At 44.5% G+C, this 25,569-nt stretch overlaps 1 protein-coding gene across 1 annotated transcript in view; it reads right to left on the reverse strand.

The window, feature by feature from the left end:
* The window catches only part of TLR5 (toll like receptor 5), a 66,956-nt gene extending 41,867 nt beyond the window's left edge, over window positions 1-25,089 (reverse strand). Inside the window, exon 1 of the mRNA XM_069768450.1 lies at window positions 24,959-25,089. The gene's annotated coding sequence lies outside the window, so the exon portion shown is untranslated. The remainder of the gene's footprint in view (window positions 1-24,958) is intronic.
* Between the last annotated feature and the right edge of the window lie 480 nt (window positions 25,090-25,569).

Consider the following 25,569-nt stretch of genomic DNA (forward strand, 5'->3'; position numbering starts at 1 on the left):
AGAACAACAAAGTGGATTTACAATAAAAAATGAATAAGAAAAGTCTTTCAATAGTTTTTATTTATACTGATTTATCAGGTGTTTCTCAGAATGGAGGCTCCTGCGCACACACTTCGTCGTTAAAGGGGTATTCTCACCTTTAAGAACCTATCTCAATATGTAGGTGTAATAATAATAATATTAGCAAATACCTCCAATAAGATATGTAGTATAGTTCTTCTGATTCGCGATGTCGCTTACCCTATGTGCAGGGCATTGCTGTAGCTTAGGTATCCATGGTTACAACCAGCAACAGCTGTCACTTTTTTGAGTGGCCGCAACCATGGATATTTAAGCTACTGCAATGCCCTGCACATGGGGTAAGCGACAAAGTGAATCAGAAGAACTATACTACATATCTAATTGTAAGTGTTTGCTACTATTATTATTATGATTATACCTACTACATAGTGGGATATGATCTTTGAAATGAGAATACCTTTTAATAACTGCGTTCTTGGGGTTCTAGGGCAAGCAAGGAATAATGTAGCCATCACTGATGGTCTAGGGAAAGAGGGGACTCTGGGAACCAACAGCTGCAGGATCCTCTCTGAGCTGCAAATTTTCACTGCCAATTATTACCCATTAACCCTTAAGGATGTGGGATGGTTTTGTTTTTTTTTAGAATTTACCAGCACATAAAATTCAATATTTAACTTTGTATTCAATTCTGTTAATATTTTTTTTATTACCCCCAAATTTTCCAAACATCTTAACCGTATTGATATTGTAAGCCTTTTATTTTAAAGATATTATCCATAATCACTTTTATTATCTTTGCACATATTTTAACCATTCTTTAGCTATTTTTTTTCTTTTTCATCCAACAAAAGGAACTTATATTTATCAATTAACCCCTCTGTGACCTTAGACGTACTATCCCGTCGAGGTGCCCTGGGCTTATCTGACCCTGGACGGGATAGTACGTCATAGCCGATCGGCCGCGCTCACGGGGGGAGCGCGGCCGATCGCGGCCGGGTGTCAGGTGCTTATCGCAGCTGACATCCGGCACTATGTGCCAGGAGCGGTCACGGACCGCCCCCGGCACATTAACCCCTGGCACACCGCGATCAAAGATGATCGCGATGTGCCGGCGGTGCAGGGAAGCACCGCGCAGGGAGGGGGCTCCCTGCGGGCTTCCCTGAGCCCCCCGCAGCAACGCGATGTGATCCCGTTGCTGCGAGGGTCTCCTCACCTCCCTCCCTGCTCGAGCCCCGGATCCAAGATGGCCGCGGATCCGGGTCCTGCAGGGAGGGAGGTGGCTTCACAGAGCCTGCTTAGAGCAGGCACTGTGAAGCCTGCAGCGCTGCATGTCAGATCAGTGATCTGACAGAGTGCTGTGCAAACTGTCAGATCATTGATCTGTGATGTCCCCCCCTGGGACAAAGTAAAAAAGTAAAAAAAAAATTTTCCAAATGTGTAAAAAAAATTAAAAAAAAATATTCCAAAATAATGAAAAAAAAAAAAAAATATTATTCCCATAAATACATTTCTTCATCTAAATAAAAAAAAAAAACCAATAAAAGTACACATATTTAGTATCGCCGCGTCCGTAACGACCCGACCTATAAAACTGTCCCACTAGTTAACCCCTTCAGTAAACACCGTAAGAAAAAAAAAAAAAAAACGAGGCAAAAAACAACGCTTTATTATCATACCGCCGAACAAAAAGTGGAATAACACGCGATCAAAAGGACAGATATAAATAACCATGGTACCGCTGAAAGGGTCATATTGTCCCGCAAAAAAAGAGCCGCCATACAGCATCATCAGCAAAAAAATAAAAAAGTTATAGTCCTGAGAATAAAGCGATGCAAAAATAATTATTTTTTCTGTAAAATAGTTTTTATCGTATAAAAGCACCAAACCATAAAAAAATGATATAAATGAGGTATCGCTGTAATCGTACTGACCCGAAGAATAAAACTGATTTATCAATTTTACCAAACGCGGAACGGTATAAACGCCTCCCCCAATAGAAATTCATGAATAGCTGGCTTTTGGTCATTCTTCCTCACAAAAATCGGAATAAAAAGCGATAAAAAAATGTCACGTGCCCAAAAATGTTTTCAATAAAAACGTCAACTCGTCCCGCAAAAAACAAGACCTCACATGACTCTGTGGACCAAAATATGGAAAAATTATAGCTCTCAAAATGTGGTATTGCAAAAAATATTTTTTGCAATAAAAAGGGTCTTTCAGTGTGTGACGGCTGCCAATCATAAAAATCCGCTAAAAAACTCGCTATAAAAGTAAATCAAACCCCCCTTCATCACCCCCTTAGTTAGGGAAAAATAAAAAAAAATGTATTTATTTCCATTTTCCCATTAGGGCTAGGGTTAGGGCTAGGGTTAGGGTTAGGGCTAGGGTTAGGGCTAGGGTTAGGGCTAGGGCTAGGGTTAGGGCTAGGGTTAGGGCTAGGGTTAGGGCTAGGGCTAGGGTTAGGGCTAGGGTTAGGGTTAGGGTTAGGGCTAGGGTTAGGGCTAGGGTTAGGGCTAGGGTTAGGGCTAGGGTTAGGGCTAGGGCTAGGATTAGGGTTAGGGTTAGGGCTAGGGTTAGGGCTAGGATTAGGGTTAGGGTTAGGGTTGGGGCTACAGTTAGGGTTGGGGCTAAAGTTAGGGTTAGGGTTTAGATTACATTTACAGTTGGGAATAGGGTTGGGATTAGGGTTAGGGGTGTGTCAGGGTTAGAGGTGTGGTTAGGGTTACCGTTGGAATTAGGGTTAGGGGTGTGTTTAGATTAGGGTTTCAGTTATAATTGGGGGGTTTCCACTGTTTCGGCACATCAGGGGCTCTCCAAACACGACATGGCGTCCGATCTCAATTCCAGCCAATTCTGCGTTGAAAAAGTAAAACAGTGCTCCTTCCCTTCCGAGCTCTCCTGTGTGCCCAAACAGGGGTTTACCCCAACATATGGGGTATCAGCGTACTCAGGACAAATTGGACAACAACTTTTGTGGACCAATTTCTCCTGTTACCCTTGGGAAAATACAAAACTGGGGGCTAAAAAATAATTTTTGTGGGAAAACAAAAAGATTTTTTATTTTCACGGCTCTGCGTTATAAACTGTAGTGAAACACTTGGGGGTTCAAAGTTCTCACAACACATCTAGATAAGTTCATTGAGGGGTCTAGTTTCCAATATGGGGTCACTTGTGGGGGGTTTCTACTGTTTAGGTACATTAGGGGCTCTGCAAATGCAATGTGACGCCTGCAGACCAATCCATCTAAGTCTGCATTCCAAATGATGCTCCTTCCCTTCCGAGCCCTCCCATGCGCCCAAACGGTGGTTCCCCCCCACATATCGGGTATCAGCGTACTCAGGACAAATTGGACAACAACATTTAGGGTCCAATTTCTCCTGCTAACCTTGGAAAAATACAAAACTGGGGGCTAAAATATAATTTTTGTGGAAAAAAAAATATTTTTTATTTGCATGGCTCTGCGTTATAAACTGTAGTGAAATACTTGGGGGTTCAAAGCTCTTACAACACATCAAGATGAGTTCCTTAGGGGGTCTACTTTCCAAAATGGTGTCACTTGTGGGGGGTTTCTACTGTTTAGGTACATTAGGGGCTCTGCAAACGCAATGTGACGCCTGCAGACCATTCCATCTAAGTCTGCATTCCAAATGGCGCTCCTTCCCTTCCGAACCCTCCCATGCGCCCAAACGGTGGTTCCCCCCCACATATGGGGTATCAGCGTACTCAGGACAAATTGGACAACAACTTTTGGGGTCCAATTTCTCCTGTTACCCTAGGGAAAATACAAAACTGGGGGCTAAAAAATAATTTTTGTGGGAAAAAAATTTTGTTTTATTTTTATGGCTCTGCATTATAAACTTCTGTGAAGCCCTTGGTGGGTCAAAGTGCTCACCACACATCCAGATAAGTTCCTTAGGGGGTCTACTTTCCAAAATGGTGTCACTTGTGGGGGGTTTCAATGTTTAGGCACATCAGTGGCTCTCCAAACGCAACATGGCGTCCCATCTCAATTCCTGTCAATTTTGCATTGAAAAGTCAAATAGCGCTCCTTCCCTTCCGAGCTCTCCCATGCGCCCAAACAGTGGTTTACTGCCACATATGGGGTATCAGCGTACTCAGGACAAATTGGACAACAACTTTTGAGGTCCAATTTCTCCTGTTACCCTTGGTAAAATAAAACAAATTGGAGCTGAAGTAAATTTTTTGTGTAAAAAAGTTAAATGTTCATTTTTATTTAAACATTCCAAAAATTCCTATTAAACACCTGAAGGGTTAATAAACTTCTTGAATGTGGTTTTGAGCACCTTGAGGGGTGCAGTTTTTAGAATGGTGTCACACTTGGGCATTTTCTATCATATAGACCCCTCAAAATGACTTCAAATGAGACGTGGTCCCTAAAAAAAAATGGTGTTGTAAAAATGAGAAATTGCTGGTCAACTTTTAACCCTTATAACTCCCTAACAAAAAAAAAAATTGGTTCCAAAATTATGCTGATGTAAAGGAGACATGTGGGAAATGTTACTTATTAAGTATTTTGTGTGACATATCTCTGTGATTTAATTGCATAAAAATTCAAAGTTTGAAAATTGCGAAATTTTCAAAATTTTCGCCAAATTTCCGTTTTTTTCACAAATAAACGCAGGTACTATCAAAGAAATTTTACCACTATCATGAAGTACAATATGTCACGAGAAAACAATGTCAGAATCACCAGGATCCGTTGAAGCGTTTCGGAGTTATAACCTCATAAAGGGACAGTGGTCAGAATTGTAAAAATTGGCCTGGTCATTAACGTGCAAACCACCCTTGGGGGTAAAGGGGTTAATTTTTTTTTTTTTAATAATGCATAGGAATCCATTACTTTCTGTAAAATGTTCCGGAGCATGCCGCTAGGTCAGGCCTAGCTTGTTGTTTGTTACACTGTATGTGTGTGTTTTTGTTTTGTGAAGCACTTGGTTTTATTTCCACTGTTAGGGCTCGTGCACACCACAGATTTTCGCAGGTAGCACTCGTACCTATGATATTCTATGGGGCTGTGCGCATGTCCTATTTTTTACTTGGACCCAGTGGTCCGCAGAGCAAAACGGAGACCAGTCCTGTTTTGACCAAAATCATCAACGCAAGTCTATGGGTCCATGAAAAAAAAAATCTGACTGCACTCGGATGACAGAATGGAGAAGGTGGAGAACCTTTTTTTTTTTATCTCCACATTTGAGAAAAGCTGATCCCACAATGATCAAACGCTGATCAGGGTGTGATCAGAATAATCGCACCGTTTTGCTCCGATGTGGAGAAAGTGGTGGTGTGACCCTATGCTTACTGTTGGCTGTATTGTAATTTTGTGGCTTGGAGGAGGATCTCCTGAAAGGTTGGGCCTTGAAATGGGTCACAATGTGGGACTTCTGGTTTGCTCCGGCTGAATGGCGTCATAGGACACGATGTTGCCCTAGGATGTCATGGTCCTAGGTCAACATGCAGTGAGGGGTTTGATGTTTATGACTGGGAACACAGAGGGCGCATAGACTTGGCGTTTCAATGGGTGGAGAATAAAGGACCTATAAAGAGGAGCAAGTTGGCACCAGATTTCGGGTTGAGCCTACACCTGTGCCAGAGCTCCAATCACCTATATTATGGTCAGGTCCCTGGATGTGACTTGGGTGCAAGACAGCAATGAAGAAGAAAGAGTGTTAACCCCTTAATGACCGCCAATACGCCTTTTAACTGACCTGAGATATAAGAGAATAGCCTCCCCATACAGGTGATAATCCAGCAGCTGTCGGCTGTGCACTATAGCTGACAACTTGCTGCATCAGCCACAATCAGTGTTTGCACCGTCCAAATCTGTTTAACCCCTTAGATGCTGCTGTCAATAGTGACTACATCATTATAAATGGTTAACAGAGTGTGGGGGCTTCTTCTTTATCCCAATTGGTGCCCTCAGATCATGATTGTGTGGTCCTGATGTTTGTCATGGCAATTCACGACCAAATAGCAGCCTTAGAGTCTGACGGCTGTTGTAACCTGTTCAGAAGTTAGAGACCTTTAGGTGGTAAAAATACACATTTTCATTTCTGTCATGCCACTTTGCATTAATTCCTGAAAAGCACCTGAAGGGTTAATATACTACCTGACAGCAGTTTTCAGTATGTCAGGGGGTGCTGTTTTTAAAATGGTATAACTTTTGGTGGTTTCCCAATATATGGGTCCACTAAAGGCACTTCAAACATGGATAAGTCCCTAAAAACATAAATTTTGTAAATTTCCTTGAAAAAATGAAAAATTACTGCTACATTTTTAAACCTCCTAAAATGCTAACAAAATAAAATAACATTTTACAAATGATGCTGATGTAAAGCCGACATGTGGTAAATGTTATTTATTAATGGTTTGCTGTGGTATGACCATCTGGATTAAAGGGATAATCATTCAAATGTAGAAAATTGCTAATTTTTTTACATTTTTCTCAAATTTGTCATATTTTTTATAAATAAACACAAAACATATCAACCTAAATTTACCATTATCATAAAGTATAATGTGTCACGAAAAAACAATCTCAAAATCACTGGGATTTGTTGAAGTATTCCAGAGTTATTACTACATAAATTGACACTGGTCAGATTTCATAAATTTGGCTCCGTCACTAAGGGGTTAAAGGTCACAGAGACATATGAACTGTGCAAAAATAGTAGGAGAGTGTAGTTATTGCATTATGTGTCTCTTGAACAAGTGCAGTATTAGGGTATCCCTGCCATGCAAGAGAGGCCCCTTACTGTAGGGATAGCCACCACCGACTCCATGCAAGAGAGGCCCCCTTTCTGGAGGGATAGCCACCACCAACTCCATGCAAGAGAGTCCCTCTTACTGGAGGGATAGCCACCACTGACTCCATGCAAGAGAGACCGCCTTACTGGAGGGATAGTCACCACCGAGTCCATGCAAGAGAGGCCCCCTTACTGGAGGGATAGTCACCACCGAGTCCATGCAAGAGAGGCCCCATTTCTGGAGGGACAGCCACCACCAACTCCATACAAGAGAGGTCCCCTTACTGGAGGGATAGTCACCACTGAGTCCATGCAAGAGAGGCCCCCTTTCTGGAGGGACAGCCACCACCGACTCCATGCAAAAGAGGCCCCCTTACTGGAGGGATAGCCACTACTGACTCCATGCAAGAGAGAGGGATAGTCACCACCAAGTCCATGAAATAAAGGCCCCCTTACTGGAAGGATAGCCACCACTGACTCCATGCAAGAGAGGCCCCCTTACTGGAAGGATAGCCACCACCAACTCCATGCAAGAAAAGCCCCCTTACTGGAGGAATAGCCACCACCAACTTCATGCAAGAGAGGCCCCCTTACTGGAAGGATAGCCACCACCAACTCCATGCAAGAAAGGCACCCTTACTGGAGGGATAGCCACCACCAACTCCATGCAAGAGAGGCCCCCTTACTGGAGGAATAGCCATCACCGACTCCATGCAAGAGAAACCTCTTACTGGAGGGATAGTGTTATGTTTGCTAATGACAGGTGTTATGAAGGCAATCCAGAAACACAGTGTGCTAGCGATCAGAGCGCACACAGTGATCTGACAAATACCCAAAAATACAAGAACGAGCTCTGAGACGTGGAAACTCTGTAGACTGCACACCTGATCCTATCCTAAACACAACTAAAAGCGGCTGTGGATTGCGCCTAACAACTACCTAGGCAACTCGGCACAGCCTAAGAAACTAGCTAGCCTGAAGATAGAAAAATAGGCCTGACTTGCCCCAGAGAAATTCCCCAAAGGAAAAGGCAGCCCCCCACATATAATGACTGTGAGTAAGATGAAAAGACAAAACGTAGGGATGAAATAGATTCAGCAAAGTGGGGCCCGATATTCTAGGACAGAGCGAGGACAGTAAAGCGAACTTTGCAGTCTACAAAAAACCCTAAAGCAAAACCACGCAAAGGGGGCAAAAAAACCCCACCGTGCCGAACTAACGGCATGGCGGTACACCCTTTGCGTCTCAGAGCTTCCAGCAAAACAAAAGACAAGCTGGACAGAAAAAAAGCAACAAAAAAGCAAAAAGCACTTAGCTATACAGAGCAGCAGGTCACAGGAAAAATCAGGAGAAGCTCAGATCCAACACTGAAACATTGACAAGGAGCAAGGATAGCAGCATCAGGCGGAGTTAAGTAATGAAGCAGTTAACGAGCTCACCAGAACACCTGAGGGAGGAAGCTCAGAAGCTGCAGTACCACTTGTGACCACAGGAGTGAATTCAGCCACAGAATTCACAACAGTACCCCCCCCTTGAGGAGGGGTCACCGAACCCTCACCAGAGCCCCCAGGCCGACCAGGATGAGCCGCATGAAAGGCACGAACAAGATCGGAAGCATGAACATCAGAGGCAAAAACCCAGGAATTATCTTCCTGAGCATAACCCTTCCATTTAACCAGATACTGGAGTTTCCGTCTAGAAACACGAGAATCCAAAATCTTCTCCACAATATACTCCAATTCCCCCTCCACCAAAACCGGGGCAGGAGGCTCAACAGATGGAACCATAGGTGCCACGTATCTCCGCAACAACGACCTATGGAATACATTATGTATGGAAAAGGAGTCTGGGAGGGTCAAACGAAAAGACACAGGATTGAGAACCTCAGAAATCCTATACGGACCAATAAAACGAGGTTTAAATTTAGGAGAGGAAACCTTCATAGGAATATGACGAGAAGATAACCAAACCAGATCCCCAACACGAAGTCGGGGACCCACACGGCGTCTGCGATTAGCGAAAAGTTGAGCTTTCTCCTGGGACAAGATCAAATTGTCCACTACCTGAGTCCAGATCTGCTGCAACCTATCCACCACAGAATCCACACCAGGACAGTCTGAAGACTCAACCTGTCCTGGAGAGAAACGAGGATGGAACCCAGAATTGCAAAAAAATGGAGAAACCAAGGTAGCCGAGCTGGCCCGATTATTAAGGGCGAACTCAGCCAACGGCAAAAAGGACACCCAATCATCCTGGTCTGCAGAAACAAAACATCTCAGATATGTTTCCAAGGTCTGATTGGTTCGTTCGGTCTGGCCATTAGTCTGAGGATGGAAAGCCGAGGAAAAGGATAGGTCAATGCCCATCCTACCACAAAAGGCTCGCCAAAACCTTGAAACAAACTGGGAACCTCTATCAGAAACAATATTCTCAGGAATGCCATGCAACCGAACCACATGCTGAAAGAACAAAGGTACCAAATCAGAGGAGGAAGGCAATTTAGCCAAGGGCACCAGATGGACCATTTTAGAAAAGCGATCACAGACCACCCAAATGACTGACATCTTTTGAGAAACGGGAAGGTCAGAAATGAAATCCATCGAAATATGTGTCCAAGGCCTCTTTGGGACCGGCAAGGGCAAAAGCAACCCACTGGCACGAGAACAGCAGGGCTTAGCCCTAGCACAAATCCCACAGGACTGCACAAAAGTACGTACATCCCGTGACAGAGATGGCCACCAGAAGGATCTAGCCACTAACTCTCTGGTACCAAAGATTCCAGGATGACCAGCCAACACCGAACAATGAAGTTCAGAGATAAGTTTATTAGTCCACCTATCAGGGACGAACAGTTTCTCTGCTGGACAACGATCAGGTTTATTCGCCTGAAATTTTTGCAGCACCTGCCGCAAATCAGGGGAGATGGCAGACACAATGACTCCTTCCTTGAGGATACCCGCTGGCTCAGATAAACCCGGAGAGTCGGGCACAAAACTCCTAGACAGAGCATCCGCCTTCACATTTTTAGAGCCCGGAAGGTACGAAATCACAAAGTCGAAGCGGGCAAAAAATAACGACCAACGGGCCTGTCTAGGATTCAAGCGCTTGGCAGACTCGAGATAAGTCAAGTTCTTATGATCAGTCAATACCACCACGCGATGCTTAGCTCCTTCAAGCCAATGACGCCACTCCTCGAATGCCCACTTCATGGCCAGCAACTCTCGATTGCCCACATCATAATTACGCTCAGCGGGCGAAAACTTCCTGGAAAAGAAAGCACATGGTTTCATCACTGAGCAATCAGAACCTCTCTGTGACAAAACCGCCCCTGCTCCAATCTCAGAAGCATCAACCTCGACCTGGAACGGAAGAGAAACATCTGGCTGACACAACACAGGGGCAGAATAAAAACGACGCTTCAACTCCTTAAAAGCTTCCACAGCAGCAGAAGACCAATTAACCAAATCAGCACCCTTCTTGGTCAAATCGGTCAATGGTTTGGCAATGCTAGAAAAATTACAGATGAAGCGACGATAAAAATTAGCAAAGCCCAGGAACTTTTGCAGACTTTTCAGAGATGTTGGCTGAATCCAATCCTGGATGGCTTGGACCTTAACTGGATCCATCTCGATAGTAGAAGGGGTAAAGATGAACCCCAAAAATGAAACTTTCTGCACACCGAAGAGACACTTTGATCCCTTCACAAACAAAGAGTTAGCACGCAGGACCTGAAAAACCATTCTGACCTGCTTCACATGAGACTCCCAATCATCTGAGAAGATCAAAATGTCATCCAAGTAAACAATCAGGAATTTATCCAGATACTCATGGAAGATGTCATGCATAAAAGACTGAAACACAGATGGAGCATTGGCAAGTCCGAACGGCATCACTAGATACTCAAAATGACCCTCGGGCGTATTGAATGCAGTTTTCCATTCATCTCCTTGCCTGATTCTCACCAGATTATACGCACCACGAAGATCTACCTTAGTGAACCAAGTAGCCCCCTTAATCCGAGCAAACAAGTCAGATAACAATGGCAAGGGATACTGAAATTTAACAGTGATCTTATTAAGAAGGCGGTAATCAATACACGGTCTCAGCGAACCATCCTTCTTGGCTACAAAGAAGAACCCTGCTCCCAGTGGTGATGACGATGGGCGAATATGTCCCTTCTCCAGGGATTCCTTCACATAACTGCGCATAGCGGCGTGTTCGGGCACGGATAAATTAAATAATCGACCTTTAGCAGAGGCGTAGCTAGAGCTTTTGCCGCCCGGGGCTGTTCCCGAGTTTGGCGCCCCCCCCCCCCCCCGGCTCAATACACACAAAGGTTACCAAAAACGGTTTTCCTGTTTTGTAGAACTTAAACTGGGCCTAATGGTGTCACCCCCACATGCCACACCTGTGACTTAATACCACCACACCATGACCAGGCCACATAGTGACCGAATAATACTACATACAAGGGACAAATACCACAACACCATTTCCAGACCACATATTACCACCACATAGTGACTGAATACTACAATACTGATCAGTAATAAAAAAAAAACCACAATACTATCACCATAAGTGCCAGTATTCACAGGAGATCTGTACTTAGTATGCAGTGTCTGTGTAGAGGTAATACAGAGATCACTGGTGACATTATACACAGGACCTCTATATAGTATACAGTGTATAGTGTCAGTGTATAGGTAACACTGACTCACCAGTGACGTCTCTAGGTGAAGTCCTTCATCTTTCATCCAGCACAGACCGCCATCATTCCTTCCAGCCAGGACTCGTTTCTGCAGGAAATAACACAGTTATCTCGAGCTCCGCTTGCAGAATACATTACTTAATTTTTCACAACTTCTACATTACATCACATGAAGAAAAAAAGGTGATATAGTGTCACTCTGCACAGTAACAGGACCGCCCCCCCCATTTAAAACAGTATACTAAAAAAATAAAATAAATACATCACTGCAGTAATAATATCCCTTAATTAGCCCCTATGGTAATAATATTCCCCACCCTGGCCCCGTTTCTCATTCCTGGCTCCAGCCATATGTTCTCGCATCCTGCCCTCATGAGTATCCATTCTACCCCATATGATCTCCACATCCTGCCCCACCAGCCTCCATCGTATCCGTCCTGCCCCATGATCCAATCCTGCCCCGTGTCTCCAATCATGCCCCGTATCTACATTCTGCCCATGCCTCAAGTCCTGCCCCCAGTGTGTCCAGCATATTACCCCCATGTTGTCCAGCAATCTGCCCCAGTGTGTCCAGCATATTACCCCCATGTTGTCCAGCAATCTGCCCCAGTGTGTCCAGCATATTACCCCCAGTGTGTCCAGCAATCTGCCCCAGTATGTCCAGCACTGCCCCCAGTGTGTCCAGCAATCTGCCCCAGTGTCCAGCCTTTCCCCACTGTGTCCAGCAGTCTGCCCCAGTGTGTCCAGCATATTACCCCCAGTGTCGAGCATTGCCCCAGTGTGTCCAGCATATTACCCCCAGTGTGTCCAGCAATCTGCCCCAGTGTCCAGCATTGCCCCAGTGTGTCCAGAAGTCTGCCCCAGTGTCCAGCATTGCCCCAGTGTGTCCAGAAGTCTGCCCCAGGGTCTCCAGCATTGCCTCAATGTGTCCAGAAATCTGCCCCAGGGTCTCCAGTATTGCCCCAGTGTGTCCAGCAATCTGCCCCATGGTCTCCTGTATTGCCCCAGTGTGTCCAGCATTCTGCCCCATGGTCTCCAGTATTGCCCCCGTGTATCCAGCAATCTGCCCCATGGTCTCCTGTATTGCCCCAGTGTGTCCAGCATTCTGCCCCATGGTCTCCAGTATTGCCCCGGTGTGTCCAACAATCTGCCCCATGGTCTCCAATATTGCCCCAGTATGTCCAGAAGTCTGCCCAGGGTCTCCAGCATTGCCTCAATGTGTCCTGAAATCTGCCCCATGGTCTCCAGTATTCAGTGTGTCCAGCAATCTGCCCCATAGTCTCCTGTATTGCCCCAGTGTGTCCAGCATTCTGCCCCATGGTCTCCAGTATTGCCCCAGTGTGTCCAGCAATCTGCCCCATGGTCTCCTGTATTGCCCCAGTGTGTCCAGCATTCTGCCCCATGGTCTCCTGTATTGCCCCAGTGTGTCCAGCAATCTGCCCCATGGTCTCCTGTATTGCCCCAGTGTGTCCAGCAATCTGCCCCATGGTCTCCTGTATTGCCCCAGTGTGTCCAGCATTCTGCCCCATGGTCTCCTGTATTGCCCCAGTGTGTCCAGCAATCTGCCCCATGGTCTCCTGTATTGCCCCAGTGTGTCCAGCAATCTGCCCCATGGTCTCCTGTATTGCCCCAGTGTGTCCAGCATTCTGCCACATGGTCTCCTGTATTGCCCCAGTGTGTCCAGCAATCTGCCCCATGGTCTCCTGTATTGCCCCAGTGTGTCCAGCAATCTGCCCCATGGTCTCCTGTATTGCCCCAGTGTGTCCAGCATTCTGCCCCATGGTCTCCAGTATTGCCCCAGTGTGTCCAGCAATCTGCCCCATGGTCTCCAGTATTGCCCCAGTGTGTCCAGCAATCTGCCCCATGGTCTCCTGTATTGCCCCAGTGTGTCCAGCAATCTGCCCCATGGTCTCCAGTATTGCCCCAGTGTGTCCAGCAATCTGCCCCATAGTCTCCTGTATTGCCCCAGTGTGTCCAGCAATCTGCCCCATGGTCTCATGTATTGCCCCAGTGTGTCCAGCAATCTGCCCCATGGTCTCATGTATTGCCCCAGTGTGTCCAGCAATCTGCCCCATGGTCTCCAGTATTGCCCCAGTGTGTCCAGCATTGCCCCAGCCCCAGACAGTCAGACATAAAGAAAAAAAAAAAAAAAGTAAAATCCTCACCTCTCCCGTTCCTAGCGCAGGTCCGGTGCAGTCAGCGTCTCTCCGGCTCTGCGACGCTCAGGACAGAGAGGCAGAGCGGCGCGCACAGTAGTGACGTCATCGCGCCCTCTGCTCTGAGACGTCGCAGAGTCAGAGGACGCTGCAGCTGCCGGCGCCGCAGGAACCAGGAGAGGTGAGTATAGAGCGGGGGGCGGGGTCCGGTGGTGGGGGGAGCTGGCCCTGGTCGTGGCGGCGGACGGCGCCGCCCGAAGATTTAAAGGGGCGTCTTTTTTTTTTTTTTTTTCTTCTCCTGCAGCGCCGGCCGCCCCCCGCATTGTGCCGCCCGGGGCGGACCGCCCCCCCCGCACCCCCCTTCCTACGCCACTGACCTTTAGGGAATTTACTACCAGGAATCAAATTGATAGCACAATCACAATCCCTATGCGGAGGTAGAGCATCGGACTTGGACTCTTCAAATACATCCTGATAATCAGACAAGAACTCTGGGACCTCAGAAGGGGTGGATGACGAAATCGACAAAAATGGAACATCACCATGTACCCCCTGACAACCCCAGCTGGATACCGACATGGAATTCCAATCCAATACTGGATTATGGGTTTGTAGCCATGGCAACCCCAACACGACCACATCATGCAGATTATGCAACACCAGAAAGCGAATAACTTCCTGATGTGCAGGAGCCATGCACATGGTCAGCTGGGCCCAGTATTGAGGTTTATTCTTGGCCAAAGGTGTAGCATCAATTCCTCTCAATGGAATAGGACACCGCAAAGGCTCCAAGAAAAACCCACAACGTTTAGCATAATCCAAATCCATCAGATTCAGGGCAGCGCCCGAATCCACAAACGCCATGACAGAAAACGACGACAAAGAGCATATCAAGGTAATGGACAGAAGGAATTTGGACTGTACAGTACCAATGACGGCAGACCTAGCGGACCGCTTAGTGCGCTTAGGACAATCAGAAATAGCATGAGTGGAATCACCACAGTAGAAACACAGACCATTCAGACGTCTGTATTCCTGCCGTTCAACTCTAGTCATAGTCCTATCGCACTGCATAGGCTCAGGTTCAACCTCAGGCAGTACCGCCAAATGGTGCACAGATTTACGCTCGCGCAAGCGTCGACCGATCTGAATGGTCAAAGACAAAGACTCATTCAAACCAGCAGGCATAGGAAATCCCACCATGACATCCTTAAGAGCCTCAGAGAGACCCTTTCTGAACAAAGCTGCCAGCGCAGATTCATTCCACTGAGTGAGTACTGACCATTTCCTAAATTTCTGACAATATACTTCTATATCATCCTGACCCTGGCACAAAGCCAGCAAATTTTTCTCAGCCTGATCCACTGAATTAGGCTCATCGTACAGCAATCCGAGCGCCAGGAAAAACGCATCGACACTACTCAATGCAGGGTCTCCTGGCGCAAGAGAAAATGCCCAGTCTTGAGGGTCGCCGCGCAAAAAAGAAATAATAATCAAAACCTGTTGAATAGGATTACCAGAAGAATGAGGTTTCAAGGCCAGAAATAGCTTACAATTATTTTTGAAACTTAGAAACTTAGTTCTATCTCCAAAAAACAAATCAGGAATAGGAATTCTTGGTTCTAACATAGATTTCTGATCAATAGTATCTTGAATTTTTTGTACATTTATAACGAGATTATCCATTGAAGAGCACAGACCCTGAATATCCATGTCCACACCTGTGTCCAGAATCACCCAAATGTCTAGGGGGAAAAAAAAAGTGAACACAGAGCAGAAAAAAAAAAAAAATGATGTCAGAACTTTTTCTTTCCCTCTATTGAGAATCATTAGTTAGGCTCCTTGTACTGTTATGTTTGCTAATGACAGGTGTTATGAAGGCAATCCAGAAACACAGTGTGCTAGCGATCAGAGCGCACACAGTGATCTGACAAATACCCAAAAATACAAGAACGAGCTCTGAGACGTGGAAACTCTGTAGACTGCACACCTGATCCTATCCTAAACACAACTAAAAGTGGCTGTGGATTGCGCCTAACAACTACCTAGGCAACTCGGCACAGCCTAAGAAACTAGCTAGCCTGAAGATAGAAAAATAGGCCTGACTTGCCCCAGAGAAATTCCCCAAAGGAAAAGGCAGCCCCCCACATATAATGACTGTGAGTAAGATGAAAAGACAAAACGTAGGGATGAAATAGATTCAGCAAAGTGGGGCCCGATATTCTAGGACAGAGCGAGGACAGTAAAGCGAACTTTGCAGTCTACAAAAAACCCTAAAGCAAAACCACGCAAAGGGGGCAAAAAAAACCCACCGTGCCGAACTAACGGCACGGCGGTACACCCTTTGCGTCTCAGAGCTTCCAGCAAAACAAAAGACAAGCTGGACAGAAAAAAAGCAACAAAAAAGCAAAAAGCACTTAGCTATACAGAGCAGCAGGTCACAGGAAAAATCAGGAGAAGCTCAGATCCAACACTGAAACATTGACAAGGAGCAAGGATAGCAGCATCAGGCGGAGTTAAGTAATGAAGCAGTTAACGAGCTCACCAGAACACCTGAGGGAGGAAGCTCAGAAGCTGCAGTACCACTTGTGACCACAGGAGTGAATTCAGCCACAGAATTCACAACAGGATAGCCACCACCGACTCCATGCAAGAGAGGCCCCCTTACTGGAGGGATAGCCACCACCGAATCCATGCAAGAGAGGCCCCCTTACTGGAGGGATAGCCACCACCGACTCCATGCAAGAGAGAGGGATAGCCACCACCAACTCCATGCAAGAAAGGCCCCCTTACTGGAATGATAGCCACCACCGACTCTATGCAAGAGAGGCCCCCATTGAGCCCCCTTACTGGAGGGATAGCCACCACCAACTATGCCAACTAATTCTTACTGGTGTGAAGTTCTGCAGTTGGTTACCAATGGTTATTTTGAAGGGAAAGAGCTGATAACCCCTCTTGGTAGCCTGGTGAGAACAGAATCTAATGTGGTTAGAGTCATCTTCACCATAACAGGGAATAATACAGGACACCATTGTGAAGGACCATTCATGGTTCCATTTATACCTGCCAACAAAAAATGTTATGGATGAGAATAGTTGGAATAATTATTAATGTGACTGTTCTGCCTCCATACTGCATTATGTTCTTGGCTGAACATTCCCAATTTACACAGGCCGATGGGCTGCCGACAATAATGATTTTTAATTTCAGTAACTATAGAAACACTGGCACTGCCTTAGTTGCCTAAGTTGTGTGTTAACAGGAAACTAAGGTTCACGTAGAAGTCAACATCTTCTGTGGTGCTCAAACTTATTAGATACCTACCACTCCACAATCCAAGAAATATAAGGGGCACTCACCGCCAGTCCCCCTTATATTTCTTGGATTATGGAAAATGATTTTTGTTGTGGGCATAAATAACTCTTATCACCAGAAACTTAGTGTTTTATTCATTCCTCGAGTGATTAATAGCATGTTTATACAGACTAGCAGTGGGAACAGCTTGTTCGCCGATTATCGGCTCATCTACAGTAAATGACCCTTTAGACCCATGGTTGTCCTTTAAAATCAGCCAGATGGCAACAAAGAAAAATGGAGACGATATGAGATGTCCCGATCACTGCCAAAATTACCCAACAAAATTAAGGCACCAAGGCCTAATTATTATCTCCGACGCCTTACGTTAAATCTCAACTAAAACATAAATATATTAGAAAAAAATGGAGATGAAATATGATAAGGTTTTGTGTATGTAAGTCCATCAAGGAAGGAATGTGTAATATCTTTAAGCCTCTACAATAATCCTTGGTTTACCAATGTTTTTATTCTGGAATTTCATCATACTTCTTTATATCCTTCTTAATATGTTTAGTCAAACCTGATTGTAATCTGCGAAGGAGGCATCTACAGAAGACCGTAACCCCAACTCAGGGGTATGACCACAGGGATGGCTGAAGCCTGTGCTGACATTGTCCAAGCACCAATTAGTTCCATCATAGAAAATGGTACAATTTCCTAATGGAATATTTGGCCGTTACGGCATTTCCTTTGTTGTCTGCCACGTAGCACGTGTAAGTGCTGATCATTTGTTATCTCCTCATGGTTGGCACAAGCTGAAGAGAACTATAATACATTTTATATAAAAGAGAATGTAAATAAATAATAGGATGTATACAGGGCAATACTCCGCTTTCCCCAAAATAGTAAATCTGCTTGGTTAAACAGTTATGCGTTACTTCTAGAGATACTTAACACTCTATAGCAGGCAACGTCGCACCGTTCGAGCGTTTGGTGTTTGACTGTGAAGTATTCGTTCAAGCACCACTGGCCGGGGCCTTTGAGATAGGACCTCACATGCTAGGTTCACCATAACGACATTTTTCAAGTACTCGGAACAGAGTCATTGCGAACACACTGGAACTTTTGGACTCCAGAAGAATCACCAGATGGCACCGCTAGTTACATCCATATAGGAACTAGTACATCACCATATAGCGGCAGCTGGTTACTTAGCATTTCTCCCTATTAAATGTGTTTTTTTGTTTTTTTTTATCGGTCTCCTTAGTGTTTATGAATTTGCAGAACCCACCCATTTCTAACAATATGATATTTGCTTTGTGCAAATCACTTCAAATGTCCTGGGCTCTTTTACATATTGCAGAAGATTCCACAATAAGATCACATAACCCTGAGTGTGGATGAAAATGCCTCCCTATAATGCCTTACAGGTAAAAGAACAGAGGATATAGCATCGCTAGCCAAGAAAAACTATCATAGCCTGTAAATAAGTAGAGGCAGGCAATAAAGCTGCCTTTTTATGGTGAATCTTGATTGTTGGAGGGTGTCACACCTAATTGTGATAGGGACAGAAAGCCATAAAACACTGAACAAATTGTATAGATAGTGTATGACAGCTCAGCAATGAGGAAGATTAGTGTGTGAGAAAAAGAGAATTATATAGATTGAATTATTAGGAAGACAGAGTTGGGAGAGTCACTGCATCTGTGAGGCAGTAGAGTCACCGTCTGTGAGGCTGGAGAGTCACTGTGTCTGTGAGGCAGGAGAGTCACTACATCTATGAGGCAGGAGAGTCACTGCATCTGTGAGGCAGGAGAGTCACTGCATCTGTGAGGTAGGAGAGTCATTGCATCTGTGAGGTAGGAGAGTCACTGTGTCTGTGAGGCAGGAGAGTCACTACATCTATGAGGCAGGAGAGTCACTGCGTCTGTGAGGCAGGAGAGTCACTGCGTCTGTGAGGCAGGAGAGTCACTGTGTCTGTGAGGCAGGAGAGTCACTGCGTCTGTGAGGCAGGAGAGTCACTGCGTCTGTGAGGCAGGAGAGTCACTGCGTCTGTGAGGCAGGAGAGTCACTGCGTCTGTGAGGCAGGAGAGTCACTGCATCTATGAGGCAGGAGAGTCACTGCATCTGTGAGGAAGGAGAGTCACTGCGTCTGTGAGGCAGGAGAGTCACTGCATCTGTGAGGCAGGAGAGTCACTGCATCTATGAGGCAGGAGACTCACTGCGCCTGTGAGGCAGGAGAGTCACTGCGTCTGTGAGGCAGGAGAGTCACTGCGTCTGTGAGGCAGGAGAGTCACTATGACTCACAGACAGGAAGGAATAGATATTTGGCAGCTGTTGCTTGCTTGATCAGACTGGTTAGATCATATTCATACATTTAGGTACAAATACTGATTTAAAATACTGACCAAATACTCAATGTGTGAATGTGACCTTATCGTGCTACTGCAGTTCAATCACACCTGGACATCTGTTCAGTGCAATTGGAAGCTTTTGAGTAGTTTTGGTTCACGGTGAATCGATTCACTGTAAATCAACTTTCTTTGCAAAATTCGCTGAATTTCCAAATATTTTCTCATCTTTAATTACTTATTATTACTCTAATTCATGATCCTAAAAAACTTTGAGAACAGTCCATGTGGAAAAGGAAAACTAGAGTGTAGCTCTGCTGGTGTCAGCGACCCTGTCTAAGTCCTGGTGGATAGTGAGGTGATGAGTGTGGTGAAGTAGGATTGTTTGGCCAGATGAAGGGCAGAGTTATATGTTTTGAGCATGAACTTATAGTGGATGAAGTCTTCTGCTAAGAGAGATTTTCTCCACTGTCGCTCTGCACACCTTGAGCAACGCGGAAAAAAGCGTGTTTGCATAGTGTGCCAGGGCTGCCATTGTCTTTGTCAGGTCTTTCTGCATGTAGAAGGTGCTGCTTCATCTAGGGCATTCTTCAGTGTATTATTGAAGTGTGACAATGCTAATCTGTACAGGAGAGGGAGGAGATGGGGGCTAAAGATGTATGGAGATTGTCCATAAGCTGCTGGGTATTAATGGTACGTGTATTCCGATAAGTGTGGTAAGTAGGGGTGTCCCAGGTGAGGAGACAATTCTTGACAGAGAAGGAAAGAAGGTTGTGGTCCGAGAGCAGGAGAGGGGAGTTAGTAAAGTCGTGCAGCGAGCCGGGATGGGAGAAAACCATGTCAAGAGTATTCCAGTCCTCATGCATAGGAGAATTAGTAAACTGTGAGAGGCCGAATGAAGAAGTTAGAGAAAGAAGATGAGAGGCAGATTGGGAGAGGGGATCATTGATGGGGATGTTAAAGTCTCCCATGATGAGGGCTGGGATGTCACAGGATAGGAAGTGAGTAAGCTAGGTGGCAAAGTGGGCTAGAAACTGGCGGGAGGATCCTGGAGGGTGATAAACAACTGCCACTCGCAAGGAGAAGGGCTTAAAGAGTCTGATGGCGTGGACTTCGAAGGAAGGAAATGTAAGTGAGGGAACCAGGGGGATGACCTGGAAAACACATTGTGATTAAAGGAGCAAACCAACACCTCCACACTGTCTGTTCTCAGCTCAGGCGGTAGGTGTAAATTTCAGCCCACCAAACGAGAGAGCGGCAGCGGCGGTGGTGTCTGAATGCTGGATCCAGGTTTCTGTAATAGTCAGAAGGTTAAGGGAATTAGAGAGGAAGAAATCGTGAATGTAAGTTAGTTTGTTACAGACAGACCGTGCATTCCAGAGAGCACAGTGGAAAGGGATAGGAGAAGGCATGCACTGAATGTTAATAAGATTAGCAGGGTTTCTATATGTAGCTGAAGGAGAGTAATGTATCCTGGTGGAGGGGGAGGCCCAGGGTTGGGGGAGATGTCGCCTGCAACTAGTAAAAGGAGAAAAAAACAGAAAGAGCAGGTGGTGGGATGATTTGTATGAGCGTTTTGAGTGCTGAATGGAGGTATTGGATGGTTTGGAGTGGGTAAGAAATGTCAGTAGAGCCTTAGTTATACATCGGAGAGGGGAGAAGGGAGGGGTGGATATGAAGAGAGTGCACAGAATGTGTTAAAGGGCGGGCGAGTTGTGAGAAAGCAGAAGTAAAAACAAATAAGAAGCAGATTGATATGATGAATGCATAATGTAGTATGACTGACCAAGAAGCATGATTGTTTGTTAAACTTATGCACCTTACCTGTCTCCTGCCCTGTCCAACTGCCATTGTCTAACTGCCAAGCACTTGATACTGTTGCACTTAATCTCTCTTGCACGCGTCACCCTGCGCGAGTGCTATCCCAGCCAAACTAAATATATATGAAATGAAATGACTGCTAGCATCAGGCAACAAATGGCCACAATCAGCAATTAAGCAATTAGCATAAGGCCAGAGCAGGCATTACTATGCAGGGTAAACAACCAATGCTGAACAAGGCCATAAAACAGTGGGAAAAGGAAAAAAAAATAGCTTTGAACACTTTAAAGCAGAAACCAAAAAGAGAGAAAAGAAAAACAAAAAACAAAAGCACCACAGGAGTGATGGATAAAGTACCATGAAAAAAGCTTGCTAGATATGGTTCTGTTCACACTTGTCAGACAGAGCACACAAACGGATGATGGATGAAATAGCATTTTTCTATCATTCAGATACCAGCGAGTGATGATAAAGGTCCAAGAGGTCTGAAATGTTTAGTACTTTAAGGGTATGTGCACACATTCCGGATTATTCGCGGATTTTTCGCATTTTTTGTGTTTTTCAGCGGCTTTCCGTGGCAAAAACACTTAAAAAACGCATACATTAAGCATCCCATCATTTTTAATGGTTTCCGCAATTTTTGTGCACATGTTGCGTTTTTTTTTACGCAAAAAAACGCATGCGGAAAAATATGCAGCAGGTTCATTAATTTTGCGGATTTTTAGCGGATTTCCCACTATATTATTGCATTGGGAACCTCCGGAAAAAAACGCAAAAAATCCACGATAAACACGTGACAAAAGCGCGTGCAGAATTCCTTGCAGAAAACCTCAGGATTTTCTCAGGAAATTTCTGCATACTTTCCGGAAGGTGTGCACATACCCTAAAGGTTGCTTATTATTGTATACAACTTTTGAACAATTACGGTAGTGACATGTCACAACTTCCTCTGATGACTACAATGGAGGGGTAGCATCTTTTCGTGGAATCCCCTTTGGCTTTGCTTAGCTCATCTCGGATTGCCCGGTCTAAGGTGTACAGAGCCAAAGAAAGTAGAGTTCTTACATTGCTTATTCATGTCTCCAAGGAGAGTTGAACATTGGTGATCTAATCTGAGAGCATAGTGCTCAGTTAAGTGCTTTTGACCTTCGGTTTTAGTCATTAGTTGGGAAGCTCAACACCAACATTTCTGGCATGTCACTAGGATAAATCAATAACAATCAGTACTAGTGGGACATTCTACATACCAAAGTACTAGCAGATATACTGGGAATTCTTACAGGGACCTGACCAGGACCCCCTACTGGGATAGCTAGGCATGCAGAGCATAGACATTGTGGCCATTCAAATTAATAGCTTGTCCATTGATGTGGATTTCCAATCTGTGTCCCAGAAGGAGGCCCCTTTCTATTATATCCATGTGTCTTAAAACAGACACAAGTTGTCAATATAATCAAGAGAATTTTGCCATTGTCGGCATTGACAAACTTATCTACATTTCTGTGTACTCTAGGCATAACCAGGTCCGTGCAAGTGGGGGCCAGGGGCAATTTCATCTGGATGTGTGTCCAGGGAGTGGGTGAAGGTAAGAATAATAATCATCTGTTTCTTTTTAAAATGTGCTGGAGAAAAAAAGAAGGGGTCCAGGATTGGGGGCATTATACCAGGAAGGGGCCCAGGATGGAGGACATTATATCAGGAAGTGGCCTAGGATAGCGGACATTGTTATTGGATTGGGCCCAGGATGGAGACATTATTACTGGAAGAGCCCTGGATGAGGGACATTATTAATGGAAGTGGCCGAGGAAAGAAGACATTATTATAGGAGGGGACCCTAGATGAGGGACAGTATTACGTGATGGTGAACATTATACCAGGATAGGGCTCAGGCATTGTTATAGCATGGGGCCAAGGATGGGGGTATTATTATTGGAAGTGTCCAAGAAGGCATTTTTACTGGAAAGATTCCAGGATGGGGACATTATTACTGGAAGGGGCACAGGATGGAGGACATTATTCCTGCAAGAGGCCAGGATGGGGGAGAGTATTACAGGAAGGAGCCAGGACAGAAGACATCATTACATGGGGAATGGACACACCTGTCTTTATACGATCTAGAATGCTACAGGGGGCCATACATCTGATCAACATGCAGATGGGGGTCCAGGTCTAAATTTTACTCTAGGACCCATCGGACTCCAGTTACCCCTCTGTGTGTGCTGCGTAAGCAGCAACGGAGATGACAGAAAATTAGCAGCTAATGAATGAAGACCGTATTGAATAAAGTGCTGTGCGCATGATTCCATTCTACCTTCATTCATTAGTAAAGGCAGCTTTTATTATTGTTTTACTTCTTCTAATCCTAACCCCATTATCCCGAAGAATGTAAGTCCGCAGGGGCAGGGTCCTCTCCCCTCTGTACCAGTCTGTCATTGTAAATATGTTTACCGTTAGCCATATCTATAACCCTGTATGTAACCCCTTTTCACATTTACAGCACCATGGAACTAATGGCGCTATATAAATAAATAATAATAATAATTAGTGATTGCTTTAGGGTGAGATTTAGCATTAGACTAAGTGTTAGGGTTAGGTTTAGGGTCTGAGCTAGGGCTAGGGCTAGAATTAGGCTATGGATTAGGGGGTTAAATACTGAACTAATGGGAGGAACTTCTGGAGCACAGGATCACAGGTTAGGGAGCGCAAAATACTTGCCTTACCCCAGGCAACCCATGCTGCGCCACTGTGGTAGATGTACTATATAGATTTACCACTTTGGAATATATGTAATTCAATGTTTAATTATTATGATTAATTTTCTGTTAAAGTGATATACCAAAATGATACATAAAAAGAATCTAATTGTACATATGTATACATTTTAATGGCGTTTATGTAATAGAAAGTTTTGTAACAAGATTTCTGATCATTTTCCTTTACTTTAGTGATGTTTTATATTAATTTTGCTTAACTTTATTTTACTTTTTTTTTCCCAAATTGGGGACAAACCCTCATATTAGAAGTTTGTCATAAAAATCTATCAACCACATCGATCATCCTTGTGGATGTGAAGGAGAGGTGCAGCGTTCATCAAAAGGTAAATGCATAATCTATTACCTTGACTCAATTTACAAGAGAACATTTAATAATGTCTGTAAAGCGCTGCTGCATAATAATAATAATAATAATAATAATAATAATAATAAATTGGTGTGCCAAAACTAATAAATCCCATAGAGATCATCTGCAGCACTTTTTTTTTTTTTTACAGATACATTGCCGTTAATAACATACGAAACTGTATTTAGTATTTGTAAATGTTTGTAACTATTGATGTAAGGATGTTGTACGAATATGGTTGGCGTATGGATGGAAATCGTACTATTTTTCTTATGTCCATCCGGACCTGATCTGAAGTTGGTCACACACAAGAAGAAGTTTTTGTACAGATTCCCAAAAAAATATATTTTTTTTTTAAATTGTGCAATAATCACATGAGTGAAAAGGTATAAATACTAATTTTCATTCAAATTTCCGTTAAGATGGTTTATCAATATATTAGGAATTTCATTAGTACCAACATTTTTAAAAAAATGTTCCACTTTTTGGAAATTTGTTTCAATTTTGATTATGGAATGAACGTTAGAGTCTTCTTTTTTTTTGGAGGGTAGGTCGTGTGTGACGGCTGCCTATTCACGGCCTTACGAAGTATTACAAAATATGCACATAATTCCATAAAATAGAGAGAAGTTTGACCCTTCCCTACTACTTCCACCAGCAATGTTTGCTGCCCACCTCCCCCAGTCATGTTTTGGACTGGATCCACACTCTACTCACCTTACGCCAAGAACTGAGGGCCCAAATCTAGCAGCACAAACCCAACTGCGGACATATCAGTGCTCGTAGCTCCACATGCCAGCTCACATCTTGCTTCATGTTGGAATGAGTGAGTTTCAGTCTCTTCCTCGGCCCACCTCTTTCCTCCTCCTTCTCAGCATGAGCACTGAGCACTAGTGACCTGCAGCATGTTAGTAAACTTTACACTTTTGGTCACACACGTGAGAAGGCTTCATTGTCGGACTCGTTTGTCATTTCGAGTCCAAATTGAACTTCTCCTGGAAGTAGGCTGGGAAGGAATTGCGTAGTACGGCACCAGCTCCCTGGGGTTAGATGGAATTACGTGCTGTACAAGGGCTAGGCTGAAACTGCATATATTAACTCTTCTGCAGGAAAAGGGAAAAACAACAAGAAACAAAGAAGGGCTGGACGCTCTATCGAAGACGCGAAGATTAACAGTTCGAAAAGTTTTAACCTATTAAAGACTGGCCTTTAAAAAAAAACAAACAAACTAGGGCTATGCTTGAGATGCAAACAATGATCTAGTGGTTAATACAAATGCAATAAGTTTTCATTCTGCAATCGTCATTCCTTCATTCATTTTCAGACCA

The sequence above is a fragment of the Ranitomeya imitator genome, chromosome 5 (assembly GCF_032444005.1).
Source record: "Ranitomeya imitator isolate aRanImi1 chromosome 5, aRanImi1.pri, whole genome shotgun sequence".
Classification (NCBI taxonomy): Eukaryota; Metazoa; Chordata; class Amphibia; order Anura; family Dendrobatidae; genus Ranitomeya; species Ranitomeya imitator.